This window comes from Balaenoptera acutorostrata, chromosome 10 (genome assembly GCF_949987535.1).
Source record: "Balaenoptera acutorostrata chromosome 10, mBalAcu1.1, whole genome shotgun sequence".
Lineage (NCBI taxonomy): Eukaryota > Metazoa > Chordata > Mammalia > Artiodactyla > Balaenopteridae > Balaenoptera > Balaenoptera acutorostrata.
In genome coordinates, this window is record NC_080073.1 from 105,180,671 (window position 1) to 105,201,859 (window position 21,189).

Genomic DNA, 21,189 nt, shown 5'->3' on the forward strand with positions numbered 1-21,189 from the left:
TGTGGCCCTTTTAACTCTCCTGTCAAGGATGGTTGTCTCACTTCTTTGTAGTTGGTGGTTCCTAGCACAGGGCCACAAGCCCACAAGAAGAAGGAAGGTTTTAGGTGTTTACTTATTTTCTAGTTTTATACTTTTTAATCACAGTGTGGAAAGAACTGTTAGGACTAATGTAAGATGATTTATGACATGTTTTCTTTTTCTTTCTCTTTGACAACATAGGCAGGATAGACTAAGTAGCAGTTTCCAGTGGGGTCAATAAGGATAGCTCTGATTATCTTAAAGTACGCCTCTCTTAGTTTAGTCTATGATCCCTTTAAATAACACTTTTAGATAGCCTGGATTTTGTTCCCTTACTGTAGAGAACAGAACTATAGTCGATTATAACGTAGCTTTATAACCACGGAAAATAAAAGGGCTACAGACGTGTTCTCCTAAAGTCACTGTTGACAGTTCTGTTATCTTCTTCTGACACTGAATTGAATTGTGGTTTCTTAGAAATCACCGTTTCCCGGTTATTTGCATTTATTTTGGAACCCTTGCTCTTGGGGGTTCTTAAGGAATGTACGTGTTCCAGGGCAGTGGGTCGAGGTGATGTCTGTTCGGACGGTTTGTTTCTTTGAACAGACATCATGGGCGGGGTGGGCCTGAGCGCTTCCACTCAAGGTGCCTGGGCCGTTCTCCATCCCTGCCCACCCGTCCGTCTGTGCAGAGCAGCGGCTCTCGCGCTCGTTCTGGAGGAGGCTCCGGGCCCTGCTCTCAAGCCCCCTGGCCCCATGTTGGCTCAGGCGCGTGGGCGTCTGCTCTCCAGGCCGCCATCCCCGCGGGGCTCCGGTTCCCCCAGGAGGACATCCGTCCTTTGCTTCCTCAAGGACGCTGTTCCCGGGGACGGCTCTGCACGCTGGCAGAATGGGACAGCCGCGCTTCAGACACTTAGCAGAGAAATAACCTCCATCTCACCACCCCGGTGCTTAACCACATTCCGTGGAGAGAATGTTCACGGAAAAGAGCCTTAAAGCAAAGCTGACATATCGGTTTTATCTTGCATGCCAACTGCTGGCAGAGACCTCAGAGGACCTGGGGGGACCCTTGGGGCCCAGCGGGAGAGGAGCCTGACCTGTTAGCCCTGCCGGCCTGTGATAAGGAAGGAGGGCAGGGGGTGGCCGGCCCTGGCCATCTCTGCAGACTCCCCTGAACGCAGCCAGACCTGGAGAGAATTTCCCCCAAACGGCATCATTTCAGCCTCACGTAGAATCGCCATTGTCCCTGTGAAATCTGTTGCTGTATGTACTGTGAAAAATGAAGCTAAGGCTGTTTTTTCATGAGTTTACACAGTGAGCTCTTTATAGTAGAACGTTCTCTGACATACTTCAGAACCATACGAAGAGCGTGCTTATCCCGGGAGACGGCTTTGCTGTTATCTTACCAGCACAGATCATGTAACCCAGGCATCTGCAAACTTTTTTCTGTAAAGGGACAGGTAGTAAATATTTTATTCTGTTGCAGCTAGTCAGATCTGCCATCGTATCCTGAAAGCAGCCATAAATAATATGTAAATGATTAGATGTGGCCGTGTTCCAGTAGGACTTTGTTTAGAGGCAGATGGTGGCCAGATTTGACCAGTGGGCCGTCATATTTTAGCCACTGATAAGTGATTCTCTCTCTTTCCACTGACGCTGGGAAGCTTGGAAAGCTTAGACTCTGATCTAGCATGTGTGTGGGCTTGACAAGCTGAGCTTTAAATGCTGGCCTCTCTCCTAGTTTTATTTGAAATTTTCTGTTTTCATTTCTCCTTTGTCCCATTTTCCTATCTCCATAATTTAAGTATTATTTTATTATATGGATTTCTGCACACAGTCTTAAGTTTTCTTGGAAATGAAGCAAGGCATAAATAAATAGTTATGTTTTCTTAGATTGGGATTATGAGTCAAACGTCATGACAAATACCATTGCAATGAAAATTTCCAAATATCCACCAGTGGCCCGTTGTCCGAGTTAATACGATATCTGATATAGCAAAATTTAAAAAAAGCAAAACGATATAAATGATTACTTGGAGTTCATTGAGATAATATTTAAACAGCGTAAATCAGGAAAGCTAAGTTTGGGAAAGGAGACTCAAAAAAGGAAATAGAGTTGTAACGGGCAGACAGCATTGGAGTGGGTGTGCTGCGTGCTGGGCTGGGGTAGCCCCTCTCTCTGGCAATCTTGGGAGAAGACAGGCTGGTGACGAGAATTTAAGAGACCAGCTCTCAGTCCGTAGGGCAGGTGACTCTGAATTTCCTAATTAGTGTGCTTGCTAACATGTTATACACTAGTATATATGCTTAGTGAATGCTCGGGAATTTGTTTTGCTTAAAGGAAATTCTTCATAACCCTGGTCACAGGGTCGAAGTATTTCTTGACTCTAAAGAAAAGTTTTTACATTGGGGAGGTTGATTATTTGGAAGATACATTTTTTACGGTCCTGACATTTTCTCCCCCTTCAACTGGCAGGTTTTTAGCTTACTTACTGCATCTGCTGGAAAGGTCTGAATTTTCTCAGAAGAGACCTGGATATCATTCTTTTTTCAGCCTTGCAGGTTCTTGGCATTGTAAGAAGGGAGAGTCATGATTTTTGCCGACTTCGTTTCTTGCGGAGCTTGCCATGAAGGTGGACTCTTCATTTTGAGACATGATACTGACATGTGAAAGTTTTGTGCTTTTACGTGCAAGGCTGCTTAAGGTTTTTCCTGTTTTGGAATTTGTCTAAGGTACATTCCAGTTAAAGACTCTCTCCTTGAAACTTTAGTTTCCTTCGGCTCACCAGAAGGAGATGTGGTTGTGTAATTAGGACATAAACTAGAGACGGTTGGCATCTTCCCAGGAGTCTGTACCTGTAAGCATGTTGGCAGGAGCCAGAGACAGCGAGCCATGCTGAATGGTTAGTGGCAGCTACAGCCGAGCTTCCTGCCGCCTCTGAGGCCCCACGAGACACTGAAATAATTAAACACACTTGGGCCACCCTGGTGGCTTCATTGTAGCCCTTTAGCTCTGGACCCGAAAAAAAAAAAAAAAAGGTATAAAGTCTTGACTTAGCTGGGCCAGCAGCAGGGAACCACAGACAGAGAAAAGAAGCGAGCATCACATTTCCTTATTCGTTTATGAAAAATAAAGTCTTGTCAGAGACTAAAGAAACAGACTCTTTTCAACACGGGCAGATGTGATTTGTTGTGGTGTGAATTCTTTTTCCAACAAGGATTCGTAACCTCACAGACACGGTGATGCAGCTTTTGTAAAGATGTGTCCTTGTTTAAAAGAAGCCCTGAGAGGTTATAGCTTTTTGAGTTGACTTGATATCAGATGTAAAAAGTCCTGGGGGAGAGGAATGATTTTAGCATACTTTTTTGAGTTTCTCTCCTCGTTTGATCTCTGTCTTCCCCGCCCCACTTTTAGCAACCTCCCCCGACCCTGAGCGCAAGTAATGAGCCCTGCTTTTTGCCAGCAGAGACCATGCCTTACTGACGGTGGGTGAATGAACATTACTTTTTTGTTTTTGTTTTTTGGCCTAACAACAGTTAGGCCAAAAAACAAAACAATTGTTTTGTTTTGTTTGAACAATTTCCTTGAAAAATTAAAAGCTTCGTGTTCTCATTATAATAACCCTCCTCAAACCCAGACAGCATACATAATTGGACGAATTTTACACATAATCAAGGAGTGACTAGAAATTTCACAGGTGACTAAGTTACTGATTACTGTGCAAAATGAGGAGCCAAGTCTTAACCGGTAAATAATCTCTGAAGAACCTTGAGTTTGCTCTGGGTGGGGTGATGTTCTGTTCTCACTAGCTCGTGAGATAGATGATGGATCTGGACTCAGGCTGCGTAATTTCCATCGTGCTGCGTGACTTTCTTCCTCGCGATTGCCTGTGTTTCTATAATTTGATGTTCTTCTGAACTAATATTCCTTAGGACGTATCTCAGTCGACAGGGTTTCTGAGCATCAGAGCTGTGCTGTACGTAAAGAAGACAGTCCCCTGAACCGTGCCACCAGGGAGTGAGTCACTGAGCTGTGTGGTCACGTATAGGCGACCCCAGCTGGCTGATGAGCAAATATTGGCACTGCGTTGGGGTGAAGGGACAGTTTCAGTATAAGTGACCCCAGCTGGCTGATGAGCAAATATTGGCACTGCATTGGGGTGAAGGGACAGTTTCAGTGTAAGTGACCCCAGCTGGCTGATGAGCAGATATTGGCACTGCGTTGGGGTGAAGGGACAGTTTCAGTGTAAGTGACCCCAGCTGGTTGATGAGCAAATATTTGCACTGAGTTTGGGTGAAGGGACAGTTTCAGTTAAGTGACCCCAGCTGGCTGAGGAGCAAATATTTGCACTGAGTTTGGGTGAAGGGACAGTTTCAGTATAAGTGACCCCAGCTGGCTGATGAGCAAATATTTGCAGTGCGTTTGGGTGAAGGGACAGTTTCAGTATAAGTAACCTCAGCTGGCTGATGAGCAAATATTGGCACTGCGTTGGGGTGAAGGGACAGTTTCAGTGTAAGTGACCTCAGCTGGCTGAGGAGCAAATATTTGCACTGAGTTTGGGTGAAGGGACAGTTTCACTATAAGTGACCTCAGCTGGCTGAGGAGCAAATATTTGCACTGAGTTTGGGTGAAGGGACAGTTTCAGTATAAGTGACCCCAGCTGGCTGATGAGCAAATATTTGCAGTGCGTTTGGGTGAAGGGACAGTTTCAGTATAAGTGACCCCAGCTGGCTGATGAGCAGATATTGGCACTGCGTTGGGGTGAAGGGACAGTTTCAGTGTAAGTGACCCCAGCTGGTTGATGAGCAAATATTTGCACTGAGTTTGGGTGAAGGGACAGTTTCAGTTAAGTGACCCCAGCTGGCTGAGGAGCAAATATTTGCACTGAGTTTGGGTGAAGGGACAGTTTCAGTATAAGTGACCCCAGCTGGCTGATGAGCAAATATTTGCAGTGCGTTGGGGTGAAGGGACAGTTTCAGTATAAGTAACCTCAGCTGGCTGATGAGCAAATATTGGCACTGCGTTGGGGTGAAGGGACAGTTTCAGTGTAAGTGACCCCAGCTGGATGATAAGCTAATATTTGCAGTGCGTTTGGGTGAAGGGACAGTTTCAGTGTAAGTGACCCCAGCTGGCTGATGAGCTAATATTTGCACTGCGTTGGGGTGAAGGGACAGTTTCAGTGTAAGTGACCCCAGCTGGCTGATGAGCAAATATTTGCACTGCGTTGGGGTGAAGGGACAGTTTCAGTATAAGTGACCTCAGCTGGCTGATGAGCTAATATTTGCACTGTGTTGGGGTGAAGGGACAGTTTCAGTGTAAGTGACCCCGGCTGGCTGATGAGCTAATATTTGCACTGCGTTGAGGTGAAGGGACAGTTTCAGTATAAGTGACCCCAGCTGGCTGATGAGCAAATATTGGCACTGCGTTTGGGTGAAGGGACAGTTTCAGTGTAAGTGACCCCAGCTGGCTGATGAGCAAATATTTGTAGTGCCTTTGGGTGAAGGGACAGTTTCAGTGTAAGTGCCCCCAGCTGGCTGATGAGCAAATATTGGCACTGCGTTGGGGTGAAGGGACAGTTTCAGTGTAAGTGACCCCAGCTGGCTGATGAGCAAATATTTGCAGTGCGTTTGGGTGAAGGGACAGTTTCAGTATAAGTGACCCCAGCTGGCTGATGAGCAAATATTGGCACTGCGTTTGGGTGAAGGGACAGTTTCAGTATAAGTGACCCCAGCTGGCTGATGAGCAAATATTTGCACTGCGTTGCGGTGAAGGGACATTTTCAGTGTAAGTGACCCCAGCTGGCTGATGAGCAAATATTGGCACTGCGTTGGGGTGAAGGGACAGTTTCAGTGTAAGTGACCCCAGCTGGCTGATGAGCAAATATTAGCCCTGAGTTTGGGTGAAGGGACAGTTTCCGTGTAAGTGACCCCAGCTGGCTGATGAGCAAATATTGGCACTGCGTTGGGGTGAAGGGACAGTTTCAGTGTAAGTGACCCCAGCTGGCTGATGAGCAAATATTTGCACTGAGTTTGGGTGAAGGGACAGTTTCAGTGTAAGTGACCCCAGCTGGCTGATGAGCAAATATTGACCCTGCGTTGGGGTGAAGGGACAGTTTCAGTGTAAGTGACCCCAGCTGGCTGATGAGCAAATATTTGCACTGAGTTTGGGTGAAGGGACAGTTTCAGTGTAAGTGACCCCAGCTGGCTGATGAGCAAATATTTGCACTGCGTTTGGGTGAAGGGACAGTTTCAGTGTAAGTGACCCCAGCTGGCTGATGAGCAAATATTGACCCTGCCTTGGGGTGAAGGGACAGTTTCAGTGTAAGTGACCCCAGCTGGCTGATGAGCAAATATTTGCAGTGCGTTGGGGTGAAGGGACAGTATCAGTATAAGTGACCCCAGCTGGCTGATGAGCAAATATTGGCACTGCGGGGTGAAGGGACAGTTTCTCGTGAATGTGTGCCTGGCCATCGTCATCTGTTGCCTCTTTCTTCCCCCACCTGCCCCGTCTTCGGATGCCTGGGTCTTCCCTGCCGCCACCCTGGGAGCCAGCGCCCCGTTCTGGTGGGACCAGCTCTACCTACAGGGCTCTGTCCACCAAGGAAGTGAGTCAGAGTTTACCCAGCGCCTTTGACAAACATTTATTTTTAAACTTCAGAAGAGTTTTGGTTCGATCCAGGTTCAAAACGGCATGGTTGGGAAATCAGAACGGACTTAGGTTTCCCCATCTGTCTTTTTCTTCACGGGAAACACTTTCCTAAACCACAGGCAGACTGTGACGAGGGAGGGAGCAGATGTATAAGAGAAAGGTAACGAGGCCTTGGTCCCCTCGCCTGCCTTCCCCGTCACGCCCCCCAGGATCCCCAGCGCTCTCGGGATGCTGCCGTGGGGCGGGGGTTCCGGCGGTTGGTCCCGCCCTCCCGAGGGGTTGAGGTGGCGCACAGCTTGGGGCCCTGTGGCTGGTCTGAGACTGGAGGGCCGAGTCGTCCAGCAGGGAACCAGGAAGCGCTGCCGAGGACGGTGTTTCTCGGAGTAGTGGCAGTTCTGCAAATAAAAATGATGAAACCTCTCTCCCGCTTCTCACGTACTAGCTGCAACTTGGATTTATATGGAGACTTTTCTCTGAAGAAAGTGCAAATGTCTGTGTGTCTCTAGGGCATGTGAGGATATGTTGTGTCACCTGCACGTCAAAGGTGGAAATACGAGGGCAGAGGAAGGGTACGCGGCTGGTGGCATCACTGAGGCCCGGATGCCCAGTCTTCTGCTGGAAGTTGGGACAGAGGTTCGTGTGAGTGGGCGTCAAGTGCATATTCCTTTGGGTGTTTCGAATTTGGTGAAGAGCGTCCTGTCTCAAAATCAGCGGAAAAAATAGAAAATATTTAGATATCTGGCATTCTAAAATGAGAGTATTTGGATGCCTTTCCCCCCCCCCACCCCCCCCACCCCCCGCAGTGGAGGATGTTATTAACGCTGAGTCCATCCCTGAGGACTGGGTGTTTCCCAGGCTGGGATTCTAGTGGTGCGTGACGGCTTCCTTTGAAACAAGCTGCTCACACACTAAAAGGGGAAGGAGAGAGACGTGGAGATCAGGAGATCCAGGTGTAGCGTGAGCTCCATGGTGGACCAACCGTGTGCCTGCAGCAAACTGCTTTATCTCGAAGCTTCTGTCTCCCTCTCTCTCAAGTCAGGGCACAGGTTTCAAAGTGTGTCCCGTGGAACCATTTGTGGAGAAAATGGGTAGAAAACAAAAACAAATGGATTCTAGGTGTTAACATTGACTACCGCTGTCAAGATACGGCAACGACAAAACCAAGTGAAAACCACCGCTGCCCCCGTGCTTTCCTGTTTAAGCATTCCATGGCTTTTCATTCTAAGCTCAGCCAGGAGCCCCTCCCGGTGCTGAGGGTTTCATAGCCCTCAACAGGGGCCACGAAGGACAGGAACCCGGCGATGCTAGGCCCTGAATGGTGTCCTTCTCCGGCCCGCGCTGGCAGCCTGAGTCGCTGCTCTCTGGATGCTGCAGCGCTGAGGGGCTGAGGTCAGAGATGACGTGGGAGGTGAGTGGGGGGCAGGCTTAGCAGTTGACTGCTTCCCTGTCCCTGTGGTTCTCGGGCCTGCCTTCTAGGCCGCAGCTCCACCACCACCCCCGCCACTTGTGGGAAAGCCTTTCTCGCCCACTGCACCCTCCTTTCTCGCCACACGTTTGCCAGGTGGGCTCACAGGTCTGTTCCAGGGGTCCCGTTAGACGCCACAGGGTTTTCTTCTCTCGTCTGGAAAGACAGGAAGGGACACAGTGCTGGAAGCTGTGCCGACTGGAAGAGGGGGTTGAGGAGAAGTAAGAGAGCGGTGTTAGACGGACTTTGTTTTGTTTTTCACTCTTGAAACAAAAGAGAGGAAATGAACGTCACCTGGAAAGCAAGTGAAAAAGACCAGGCTTCTTTAAAAACATCCAAACGGATCTGTGGGAGATGAAATCGTGACTGGTTTGCCCAGACTCCTGTTGGCAAAAAAAACCCCATAATCTTGGCTGAGAGAATAGAGAGAAATGCAACTCCCGTGACGCAGAGCCCTTGAAGGCTTGCTCTCAGCGACCATGTGGCTCTGTGTCACGCCAGAGCAACTCGGCTTCAGGGAGTCTCGGTTTTGTTTTTGGTGGCTCTCGTGAAAACAGGACTGCTTTCTCCTTCACTCATGCACTCAGCAAGCATTCGAGGGCTTACTAGGTGCCAGGGGACCGTGATTAACTTGAGCACTTACCGGGTACCTAAGTCAGGGGCTGAGCACGCAAAGGCAGACACACCTTCCTGCCCACCGGGACTCAGAGTTTAGTGAGGGAGATGCAGGGCCAGGCCCCGGCTGCACTGAGAGTGTCGGAAAGCAAGCCCGAGCTGTGAATTTGCTAGGGTCAGGGGGAGTAGGTGTTAGCTATTTGCAGTGGATACTCAGAGGCCAGAGGAGCCTAGAGCATTCTGGGTACTGTGGGTGATCAGGGACCAGCTGGAGCCTAGTGCATTCTGGGTACTGTGGGTGATCAGGGACCAGCTGGAGTCTAGTGCATCCTGGCAAATGTAAGTGATTAGGGGCCGGGTGGAGCCTAGTGCATCCTGGTAATGTGAATGGTTAGGGACCAGCTGGAGCCTAGAGCATCCTGGATGATGTGGGTTATTAGGGGCTGGGTGTAGCCCAGAGGCTGAATCATGAATAGTAAAGCCTGGGAAGGAGGCTGGAACAATGCACAAAAAGACTGTCCTCCGTGACCTTGGGACAGTGCCAGGCTACTGCAGGGTCTCAAGCAGAAAGGTACCGTTTTAGATGCACGTTTTGGGGGGATTGCTCAGGCTGGGGCGGTGGAGAGCAGACCAAGGAAGCAGGCCAAGCTGAAAGCTGCAGGCGGTTGCAGCATCTGGGTGAGGAAGGAGAGCCTGGATGAAGGCTGTGGCCACGGGGAAGGAGAGACTTTGAGGAGGTGGGACCTGAGCTTAGGTGATTGGAGAAGGGAGCGCAGAGGACCTGGTGACCAGCTTGGGCACCTGGGTAGGTTTTCCTCCAAATGGTGGGGTGAGGAATAAAACCCAGGCTTTCAGATTCCTAATCCTATAGATTTCAAAGCCACTGGCCCCTCCCCTCCTCTGGCAGGTTTGCTGGGGAAAGATGACAGCTTCAGTTTCAGATATGACGAGTCGGGGGTGCCTTAGGGGCATCTGGGGTGATTGATTTAGCAGGTGACTGGCTGTTTGGAAGTTCAGGGGCAAGGTCCGCATGTCCTCAGCATCAAGGTAGCAGTTACAGGCCCCGGCATAGCTGAGTTTGCCCAGAGCCTGTGTAACATGAGAAATAAATGGGTGGAGGAAGAGGAACCAGTGAGGGAGGTGGGAAGGAGTAGCCTGAGTGGTCAGTGGAAAGTCAGAATAGCCTGATAACCAGGGCGCTAAGGAGGGGCCAATGAGAGTGTCCAGTGATGCAAGAAGAGGATTGAGAAACAGCCCTGGGCTGGAGCAATGGTCGCCCAGTAGGTCAGAGGTAACCGGGGCAAAAGCAACTTCCATTTAGTGATTAATGTAATCTAAATCATTTCAAGCATAGGTTTTAATTTCTGTCTTCCCCAGAGGGATACATCTTGTCCTCATGTCAAGTATTTTAGAAAGAAAGTAACTTTTTTTTGGTAAAATGTATGTAACATAAAATTTACCATCGCAACCGTTTTTAAGCGTACAAGTCAGTGGCTTAAGTGCATCCACATTGCTGTGCAAGAAAATAACAAGTAAGTGTTGATTATAATTGGGTAGAAAAAATTGAGTTTAGAAGGCAAATCAGTAATGAGTCTTTTCTTGAAGTCACCTGAAACAGTGCATTCTCTTGGCTCAATAGCTGGGAATTCAGAACTGCAGTTGAACTAGAGATGCAGTTTTGTCTTCCAAGGGATGTCATGTTGCTCACGCCGGAAGCAGGGTCTGCACACTCGCTGTGCGCCCACGCTCCTTCTTGTCCACACGCACGCATGTGTGTGTCACACGTCAGCAGCTGGGAAGATGCTGGGGACGGATTGGTGTTGGATGTAAGCCAAGCCCCACCGCTCGCCCAGTGTGATCTTGGGCGAGGTGCTTAAAGACTAAATCCGTTTCTCACCATGAAGGGTGGTGCAGAGAGTTGAGAGGATGAACGTAATCGCCGTCAGTAAACCACGAAGATCCAGAGAAGTGTGGGTGGGCGTGAGTGTTCGTGCACGTGCTTCTGTGCGTGTGACGGCCACCGCTCTGCTGAAAGCAGGAATCCTGTGCTGGGATCATCAAGCCTTTCCTCTTCCAAAGGGCCTCATCCGAGGGCTTCCCTGAGCTCACAGCAGACTCGGAGCACTTAGCTGGAGGGGAACGTTGGACTGGGGCTGGCTAGTCGCTGGGGGTCACGGAGGAGAGTCACTGTGGTGGGGACAGGCGGGGTAAAAATCCGCTTCATAACCGTTTCTCCAGCAGCTGGCTTAATAAACCACCTCTCCTGCGACATCCATCCAGAGCCCCACCGGCTGCGTTTTTAAACTCCGAACCACTTCAGGGGCAGGAGAAGATAATAAACTAAAGGAAAGGTTCTCCTGGACAAATCATACGAGGGGCCCTCGGCTCTTCTGTTGGACCCCAGTACCTGGGTACCCGTCACACCCAGAACACTCCATTCCTCGCTGAGAAAGACACAAGGAAATGGAACACTGGCAGCTGTTTTCAAGATCTCACACACATATTTTTTAAATTTCATACTAACTGTATAAGGTAGCTCCTACTAAGACCCCCATTTTACAGATAAGGAAACTGAGACCTCTAATCCCTGGGCGAGTGGGGCCTTTCAGGAGGAGCTAGCACTGACTGGACTTTACAGTGTGTCTTGATGCTGTGCTGAGTGCAGTATCAATAGTTCAGTTACTCCACCCCTTAACCCTATGATTTGGGCACCACTGTTATCCCCACTTTACAAATGGGGACCTGAGGTGTAGGTGAGTTAACTGGCCCAGGACCACAAACCCAGAGATGGAGGAGCCAAGACTGGACCCCAGGTCTCGGTGGCCCCAGTGCCCATGTTGGTAACTGCCATGTCATTCCTAACAGCCCTAATATCATTTTAAATGTGTACAAATATCCCATAAGGAGTTTGCATTAGTTCTTACAACTTCTAAATGACTATAACACCAAAGTGTTAACGACCTCCAATTCCAAAACCAGTACGATCCAAATTAATGGCACTTGAATGTGATGGGTGAGGGTCTTTTCCTGAAACAGAATCGCCCGTTCAGCCTTGTTGGGTTAAGCAGCAGAAAGACATGGCTGCAGATTCAGTCTCACATTTAATCTATTTTGGCATTTGGACTTGAAAAATCCCAGCGTCCGGGATGCCTGTTCACGTAACTTTGCTGTCTACGATGGTGTTAACAGCTTTGGGGCTTTGCCCGCATGGAACACTCATCCTTCATACCCACCGCGCCTCAGCCCCTCGACGGCCCTGCTGACTTGTCTGCTTCTCTTGACCATAAAGTGAGATTTGTGGCATTATTAAAACATGAACTAAACAGGCGCTTAGTCCAGTGCTGACCGGGGCTGAGCCGGGAAGCCATCACTACGTCCCGTGTCCTGGCGCTCCTGTGCTGATGAGCACGGCCTTTCCAGGGACGGCCTCAGCCTGGTCACGTCCTGGGGTGCTGGGCACCGTGGCGGCTCCCGTCTCCTGCTGCTTTGTTCAAACCACGCTTAAGCCTGCCTCTGTGCAGCCAGCCATGGTGACCTTCGGCCTTTGGACTGTAAATCTAGACACGAACGTGGTCTGAAATCTCAGGTCCCTGCTGGGTTCCGGGCTGCTCAGCCAGACAATCAAGGTGATGCTTGTGTGAATGTAAATGGATTTCCATTGACATGAGAACACAAAATTTAAAGGTTCCTGCAGACCGCCAAGAACGTGTCCTCAGGTGGCCAGAGACGGGCCTCCCCCAACTCAGGAACCCGCGTTCTAGAGTCCAGCCCCAGCCGGTGACCCTCTCCCTGTCCTCGTTCCTGCCGCCCTCAGCTCCTCCCACCCCCATCACTGGCTGGATGGCTTGGTTCCGGCCTGCCCCCCCGCTCCCCGTCCCTTTCCCCGGTCAGCTGCCTCTCTGGCCTCATCCTGCATCCTGAGGACCAGGCATCTTCCCAAGAGATACCTCTGTCCTCTCACCCAGGAGCCTGGCCGGCGAGTGGGACCTCTCCACAGGGAGTCACCGTGGGGGGCTGGGAAGATTTTCCCAAAGGGCTGGGGCCTCTGAGGGCCGTGGGTGCCGGGTGCGGTGTCCCGGCGTCACTCTGTAGGCGGAGGACAGCCATCGCCGGCTTTTTGCAAAAGTGTTTGCTCCGTTCCGTGTTCCGGGGAGATAGTTCTGGGGGCCTTGCCCTTTCATCCCATCGTGGCTGGCAGGTAGCAAGAGTTTGTGCTGTTCTAGTTCTCGCTAGTTCTAACCAGTTTGAACCAGAATGTCCTCTTGTCACGGAAGGCGTTCCTGCAGGAAGTTCAGTGGAGAGCCCATCGTTCAGATCTCTCTTTCCCATGAAAGAAATTTACCAAGGCCATTCCTCTTCTTGGCGCTCTTGTCACGGAAAAGGTGGTCTCCTCCGGAATCATCCTTCAGCATCCGTCCTCGTGTTTCACCCTGCTCCCGGCGGCGCGGGCTCCCAGCCACGGCCGGGGATTGCTGTTGCAACTTTGATGTGAGCCTGGAGTCGTCGGGGTGTCGGCTTGCTCTGGGGTACTCGGATCTCTCTCTTTAAGAGGGTGTAATTGAATCACAGAACACGCCGCCCCCGGGGTTTTAAGGCTGACATCCTGGGAGGGGATCGCGGTGCCCAAACCTTGTTTTTCCTTTGTGATCGTCACCCAAAAACCTGGTGCTGGTCTCTGACCCGTTCGTTTATTTTCTGTTTCCCTTGTGGGGTCACTGTAGGGTCTTATTTCACGTTCTCTCCAGGGGATAATTGTTTTTTGCTGTTTTTCCAGGCTCTTTTTTTTGGCATTTTCCCATCCACCTTGTGACAGTAGAAGCAAGTGTTTGCACAGTTGGCTTTTCTGTCTCATCACCGCTGCTTTGGCATCTCTGTGGGGCTGGGGGGCCAGCAGGGCGGGAGGGGCTGCTGTCTGCTTTCAGCGAATGAGAGAGCATCGCTTAAGGCTCCCATCCTTCTTCAGGGCTGATAAGGCAGCTGAGAATAAAAGAAGAGTTGAAACCTCAGGATAGTTACCTTCTGAAAAGTTACACAGACCTCTGATCTCTTCAAATATTGGGAATTATTGTGAACAGTTTATAAACATGAACCTGAAGGATTTGGGTGAAGGAGTGTGGTGGTTACACGTCTAAGTTATAGAAGAAGAAATAAAATGGGAAAACACACGCCTTTATTTTCTCTCCCATTCTCTCTCACACGTCAGGCTGTGAGACAGAGCAAATCCATCATCATAAACTCTCTCTAAAGAGGTTTAGACCAGAGCTTTCCGAGAGACCTGGCAGCAGGGCTGGGAGTGTGCTCTGTCTACGTTGCCCGGTGCTCTGACCCCACCACATGTGGCAGCTGAGCAGTGACATGTGGCCGGGGACTGGGGCACTGAATCTGTAAATTTAGTTACTTTTCATTAATTAACTATAAGTAACCGCATGTGGCTAGCAGCTGCTGCTTTGGTCAGCGCTGCTGGAAGCTTGGTGTTGAATCATCTCGGGATGGTTTATTTCGCCAGCCCTGACCTCCCTACCAGGTTCCACAGCCCTCCACGCAGCTGCCTGGTGGGAGTCCCGCTTGGCCCTTGAAAGCGTCTCGGGGTTAGTGTGGCTGAGACAGAGCCCTCGTCCGCCCTCAGCCTCACGGCCACGGCCGCCCCGTCTTCCCAACCTCAGTCCAGACCCTCAGCCTCACAGCCACGGCCCCCGCGTCTTCCCAACCTCAGTCCAGACCACCGACCACGCGGCGGCTCCGGCCGAGGGTCTGAGTCGCTTTCTCCCCTCTCCCCCTTGATCAGCAAGTCCCTCTGATCACCTGCTGAGGCCCTCGATTCCCTCCACCCCACCGCAGCCCCCGAGGCAAAGCCTTTCCATTTCTTGCCCTCAGTAGCTTCCAGAGCCGTCTTCCTGCTTCCTGCTCATGCCGTGCAGCTAATTCTTCACTTACAACCAGGGTGATACCTATGCATCCGGAACCAGGCCTCGTGCGCATCTACTTCAAACCCTCTGGGTTAGTTAGCCGTGGCTTCACTGCGGAAGTCTGAAAACCAGAATGACAGGGGTTTAAACAAAGTAGCTGTTTATTTCTACCGTCACCGTAGTCATCCAGGCGGGCATGGACGGTCTCCTGAGCCTGGGGCCCGGACCCTCCCTGTCTGCTAATCCTGCCGTCACGTCCACATTCCAGCCAGCACGGGGGTGGAAAAGAGGAGGCGGGAACGCCCTTCCCATTAAGGTCACTGCTCAGAGGTCGTGGGTACCACGTCTTACATCCCCATAGTAACCTGCCCACACCCAGCTGTAAGGGGTCTGGGAAATACCATCTCATCTTGGACAGCCGCAAGCCTGCAGGAGACGGGGTGGGGTGCTGGGGGATGACCCGTGGTCCTTGCCACACCCTCCAGTGGCTTTCACCGTGCAGCCCAAGGTCCTCACTGCAGCCTGTGAGGTCCCATGACCTCACTCCGTATTCTAGCCAACCTGACCTCCTTTCCATCCTCTACGTGCCAGGCTCTCACTGCTTCCTCGGGTCACTCTTAGGTGCCTCTCTCTCTGCCTGAGATGCTCCATCCCAGACCTCTGCAGACCTGGCCATGTTCTGTCGCCGTGATTCTGCTCATGTGACGTCTGCAAAACTTCCTCAGACCCTCCATCTAACCATCAGCCAAATTATTCCTTTAGGACCACCTGCCTTTTTTTTAAGCATCTACCACCCCCTTCAAAGATATTTATTTATCTGAATCTCCATGAATACCCCCCCCCCCCCCACCCCCGGCTCTGGAGTAGACTCCGCAGAGCACGACCTTCCCATTCTTCTCCCCTGTATCTCCGGCACCTGGGGCTGTACCTGGCACAGAAAGGGTGTCTAAACGTGAGTTGGGTGAATGAATGAATTCATGGAACGTGATGAAAATCTGTGCAGCTCTGTCACAGGGTAGAAGTATGTGTGTGGCTGTAAAACATGAAAGCTGGAAAGGCTGGAGTTCTCTTGGTCCCATTCCCGCCTATTAAAGATGAGGGAAAAGGACGCGTGCTGTCACGTAGGTGGTTATGAAGAGGAAAGGTAATAGCTGGGATTTCTCAGGAAGCCTCGTGAGCTAGACGGCTGTGGGCTGGATACCAGAAGAGTTGGCTGGGCTCAGAACTGACGGCTCAGCCCTGCACTCCCACGGCTGATTGATACGGGCTGCTAGCAGAACAAGGTCTCAGTGACCCTGTGTGCAGACGACGTCTGACTGAGCACAAAACGCGGGGCTGGCCAGCAGGAGCGAGGACGCAGGTCCCCATCCTCCTTGTCTTCACCACGATTGGTTGCCTGCCCGCAAGTCACTGCTGTCGCCTTCACCGTAGCTCCGTGGCAGGGAGGGGGGATCGCAGCCCGTCCTGTACCCTCTGCCCGTGGTAGGTGCTCAGGAAGAGCTAAGAGATGGGAAGCGATCTCATGGGGGGTTTTGGTGAGTCTGTAAAGAGTCAGGGTGTCGCTTCTCCATCCACACAGCTCACCAGATGCACTTAAAGAGCGGACCCAGCATCCGCAGTAAACGGTCTGCTTCCCTCGCGTTGGGCGAGCAGGGCCCTTAGTCCGGACTCCAGCGTCGGTGTCAGGGTCCTTGGCTCTGCTGCTGTCCGGCCGTGGTTTCACAGGTAGCCAGCGTTTTATTTAAGCTCTCAGGACCTGAAACTAATGTTTACGAAATAAAGCAGAGCTGCCTAGACTCTGTACCTTCCCTTAGGGTCTAGCAATGCACACCAGGCTCGGGAGTGCCAAGGGTCCTACGCGGGATGCAGGGCGGCCCCCAGTTTCCACCCCGTCTTTCATAGATGAGACAGATGGATAGTGAAATGGGGCCAGGGTGGCCGCAGGGGATACGCTTAGCCCAGGCCCCTCCTAGGAGGTCGTAAACCTGCAGGGAACGCTGAGTGTGCCCAGAGCTCTGGGCCCCTCGGAGCATTAGGTTTACTTCCGGCTCCCAGCTCCTCCCATGGGAGAGCCTGCCGGGGAGGTCATTGCACACGTGGGTAGAATTCTTGGCCCGCACGTGAAGGGTTTGCACTAGGACTCGACTAGGCTCTGGGCAGGAGGAGGAGGAGGCGGCAGGTAGGGGACCCAGGGTGTGCCTGGATCGCTCTGCATTCTTACGTTGTGGGTGAATCTTTAAAACTCGGATCAGTGCGCTCTGTGATTTGAGGCGAGTTACTTGAGAGGCTGAATGTATGTAAAATGTCCAGGTGTTCATGCCTTTTTCTTCTTCGGGATCATTGGATGAGAGGTTTAGCTTAGGCCAGGAGGCGTGAAAAGAGCCCCATTCCCTATGCCTGACGTGACTCCCAGCTGGCGGCTGTTCCAGATGACGCAGTGGACAGATGATGGCAGCTGGCCTGGTGACACCGTGCCAGGAGGGGGGCTCTTCATTTCATCCAAAACGGGGCCTTTTTTGAAACACAGCATTGTGATGTCCCTTTGGTCTATGGCCCACCAAAGCTGGCTGAATATTACTTTTTTTAGGACAAATGACATCAGGGTTGCGAGTTAGTAAAAAAAGGCACATGCTGAGGGCAAATCTTTAAAACTGGCTCCAGCAAGGCAAACCCCTGCCGGCAGGCATGGGGTGGGTTTCGAGCAGCTGGTGACAACCTGAAATGCACGCGTCCGCACCGTCTCCCCTCGTGCCGAGGGACTTGATTGAGATGCCTTCACAAGTCAGGAAGAACCACCTGGCCCTGGGTGTCTGCTGCACAGGCCCCCGGCCAGGTGGCCGTGCAGGGTCTCCATCCCCCCGATGAGTTGAGACCTTTGTGAGCCTGGACGAGGCTGAGATTGCAGGAAAACAGCCTGAAAAGGGGGAGGAGGGGACGGTCGGGGAGCGGCGGATGAAAGACGGCAGCCGGCTCTGTCTAGACATTTACCCTGCCCTCCACCTCCTGTCCCTCCTCAGAGACGCTTCCCTGACAGTTCACGCAGAATCCGCCAGCTTATTTCTCTTACCACACCCTGATTCTTGGCATTCACTTTTTAAAAAAAATTTTTAATTGTGTTATAAAGCACATAATATAAAACTTACCATCTTAGCCATTTCTAAGTCACTGTGTTGTGTTAAGTACACTCACGTCGCTGTGCAGCGGTCACCACCATCCGTCTCCCGCTGGCACTCTGTCCCTATTAAACGCTGTCTCCCCCCCCCCCCAGGTCCCCGCCACCCACTTTCTACTCTCTGTCTCCGTGCATCTGTCCCCTCTAGGGACCCCACATCAGTGGCATCACACAATACTTGTCCTTTTGTGTCTGGCTTATTTCACTGAGCATCATGTCCTCAAGGTTTATCCGTGTGGTGATATGTGTCTGAGTTTCCTTTGTAAGCCTGAGGAGTAGTCCGTCGTCTGTCTAGACTGCGTGCAGTGTATCCATCCATGGACACTTGGGTCGCTGGCACCTTCTGGCTTCTGTGAAGTGTGCTGCAGGGAACGTGGGTGTGCAAGTATCTCTTCGAGACCCTGCTTTCAGTTCTTTTGGGGGTGTGCCCAGAAGTGGGATCGCTGCATCATATGGACTCACTGTTTTCATCCGCAAGACCAAAGTGTTGGCTCTGGCCCGCTCTGAGCCCCGGGTTGTCTCCAGCATTGCGTGGCCTGGCCACCGAGGAGCAGACCCCGCGGGGTGGGTGTGACCAGCGGTGCCCGTCTCCTCTGGGCATGAAGAACAGGCTGTCTCGGAAGAACCACCAGCCTCCCGTGGCCACTTTATTTGGAGCCCCTCCCCCGACTCTCCAAACAAGCAAACTTTTTAAGGGGGGGACGGGGAAGAAGGAGTCACAAATGCCCGCTTGACCAAGTTCGTAGCTGTGGGCTTTGTTTACGGTTCCCGTGGAACAAGTGGGTTTTTCTTCTTCCTTCTCTGTGTCTGGGGCTGAGGCTCGTCTGCCGTCCTGCAGGGCCTCCCTGGGGCCGCCACCCCACAGCATCCCTTCCTGCTTCCCTCTCATCTTCCCTCTGGTCCACTTCTGAATGAACGCCTGGGGAGCTCTCCGAGCCCTGGTGGCATCGGTGGTGTTTGTTGCTAATGTCGAGCCAGGTCATTTAATAAATCCATTTGCCAGGTAATTAAAGACCTAGGGGGAGTGTGGAAAGATGCTATTTTTTAAGCCTATTGAGATCTCCTCTTTGTGTCCAGCAGGGACTGATGTTTAATGGGGAGTTTGAGACCCGCGTCATTCAGAGTGCGATGCACTTAACGTGGCAGCCTCCTGCTTGAATTCAGAGCTGGGGCGCTTGTCGCGGTGTCTCGGTGGCCGAATGGATTATTCTGTGGATGTTCTTTGGAGAAGGTGAGCTGAAAATAATCGGTGACCTAGTCTGCCCTCATGACATCCCAGCTGTAATGCATCTCTCTGTCCTGGTAACAAAGGGTTCTCTGAGGAATACTTTGTTTTGAGGACAGGGGTTTTTGGTTGGGGGCCAGTAGCAGGCACGTGTGTTTGGTACCATAATGGGAGGACACAGGTGCCCTAGTCTCTGGTCAGCACTTGTACCCTCAGAGGACATCCCTGAGGAACCCAGAGACTTTTAAGGGACCAAGATGATTAGGGCCACAGTGAGGGGCCGGTTGAGTCTGTAATATTAAATCAGCAGTTGTGCAGTTCAGTTAAGACGTCCATGTTTTGGAACTTTTTGTTTTACTGTGGTAAAATATATGTAATGTAACATTTACCGTTTCAAACCTTTTTAAGTGTACATGTAACTCAGTGGCATTAAGTATATTCCTATTACTGGCATCACCACCATCCATCTCGGAATAGTTTTCATCTTGCAGAACAGAAACTCTGTCCCCATTTAGCACGAACTCGCCATCCGCCTCCTCCCAGACCCTCACACCCACGTTCTGCCTCCTGTCTCTATGAATCTGACAACCGTAGGGGCGCATAGCAGTGGAATCATCTAGCTTTTGTCTTTGGGGGCTTATTTCACTGAGCATAATGTTGTCAGGGTTCATCCATGTTGTAGCCTGGGTCAGAATTACCTTCCTTTTTAAGGCTGAATCATATTCCATCGTATGGATGCAGCACATTTTGTTTATCCATTCATCTGTCGATGGTCACTTGGGTTGCTTCCACTTCTGGACTGTTGTGAATAATGCTGCTGTGAACATGTGTGCACTAATGTCTGTTCAAATTCCTGCTTCTAGTTCTTTTAGTTATATACTCTGAAGTGGAGTTGCTGGATCATATAATTTTGAGGACTTTTAAAGTCGCTATCTTCTTTGGAGACTATCTGGTCTAAATTCCTACAAGCATAATAAGAGTTTATGTTGACATTTTTCCAGATAGAATTAACAGGAGGCAAAAAATACGGTCATTATTTAGTAATTAAGTTACAAGTTTGAAGTAGGTGGTGAGGTGATGAAACCAGAGAGAGTGCTGTTTTTATGTTTTATTTTCTTTGTAGCATTTAATAATAATAATAATAATTATTATTATTATTATATATGCATGTTTCTTCTTGCCACTAGAGAAATGTGCTTTTGAACTGATTTTCCTACTGATATGATTTTAAAATATTTACAGCATTCATAGTTCCACTTATCTGTTCTCTTAAAGAATTAAGAAGCGTTTAGATAGAATGCTTGTTTAAAATGGGTTTGGTAGATTAAAATCTGTTTTCGTAAAGTTGACATGTGTTAGGAGAGTCTTTGTTTTAGAGAAGGAGCATCTGCTTTGCAAAGCGTCGCCGCTGGAACATCTTTATCGCTGTATTCTCTACTGGTGCACTGATACTTCATTCAGCGTGCAAAATATTGGTTTACACAGTGTGTTCCTGCTCGTAACGGTCCATAGTTGATACCCTTCAGCTGTGTTACGAAGGGCCGTGTGGTTTTGGCCTGACACCTTAGTTTTGTTTGTGTAGCTGGTGGTGCTGTCAGTGACAGGCAGGGACCAGCATTGCTGTCAACCCAGCAGAAACCCAAGGGGACGTCAGGACAGCAGAATAAACTGACGTTGCCACAGCAAGAAGAGTCTTCTTAGAAGACGGCTCTGACCGTGTCTTTTCACTCCATGGCTTCAGTCTTCCAAAGGCTCACGTTGCTTTGGGAACAAAGTGCCCGTTTTTCACAGTGGCCTGTGAGGCTTCTCAGTGGGGCCTGGGGACACCCCCAGCCCTGCTTGCCCGCTGCCCCCTCATCTGCTGCTTCAGTTCCTTGAAAACTTTGTCGTCTGTAGCACCTCTGGACTTCTGCACGGGTGCTCTTTGCTAGAACAGCCTTCTGCGACTTCTTCTCAGGGTGAAATTTGCTCAAGTCCTCGGGAGACAGATACGCCATTTCTTCCAGAGATTTCTCCCGGCATCCCCCTCCCATCTGAGTTGGGGGCCTTCCTCGCTCATCACAGTGAGTCTGCTTTCAAAAGTCAGTTTGATTAAATACTGAACAGACATAAACATGCCAGCAAGTCAGATATGAAGGCT

The 21,189-nt window shown here is 50.6% G+C and overlaps 1 protein-coding gene across 3 annotated transcripts in view; it reads left to right on the forward strand.

Annotated features, from left to right (window-relative positions):
- The window catches only part of SLC22A23 (solute carrier family 22 member 23), a 154,169-nt gene that overhangs the window by 42,009 nt on the left and 90,971 nt on the right, over positions 1–21,189 (forward strand). The gene's annotated exons all lie outside the window — the stretch shown is intronic.